Source organism: Frankliniella occidentalis, unplaced genomic scaffold, assembly GCF_000697945.3.
Source record: "Frankliniella occidentalis isolate FOCC.00 unplaced genomic scaffold, Focc_3.1 Scaffold20, whole genome shotgun sequence".
Lineage (NCBI taxonomy): Eukaryota > Metazoa > Arthropoda > Insecta > Thysanoptera > Thripidae > Frankliniella > Frankliniella occidentalis.
Window position 1 is genome coordinate 474,127 of NW_026267150.1, and position 567 is coordinate 474,693.

The window sequence follows — 567 nt, forward strand, 5'->3', positions numbered from 1 at the left end:
TACTACTGTACAAACTGCACGCCACCCGCCACCTGCACTCTGCGTCATCTTTCATCTGAACGTAGCTGCACCTGCACATTGCTAGCAAATACTTGAGCACAGCATAAAATTCTTCTTTGGCTAAAAATTTGTCGCGGAAAAATGGGAATAAAAACGATCTCTTAGAAGCAGCTAGTACACCGGCGCGAAATTTTCATCACCGGTTGATTCATGGGGGGGGGGGGTCTACCTAAGGGGCCATAGTACCTTACGGGCAGAGCGGGTAGGCAAACCCACCCGCACCTTCGTCTTCTCTGAATCACCCGGTACTACACGGACTAATGACGATCTCGACCGCAGTGCGCGACGGATAAAAAGTAAAGGGTGGACCAAAAATAGGTTACATGCAGAGGCCCATTTGCACTTCTGCACATTTCTTTCTTTCTTTCTTTTTTTGCCAGTCATGTGGAGGGTTGTCTCGCGTGCGTCACCACGACGGGTGATCGGGATCGGCGGGATCGGGGCCGCGGGCTTTCACTGGGGGCGATTGCTCCTGTTCCTTTCTTCCCAAATCTGACCTACTAAACA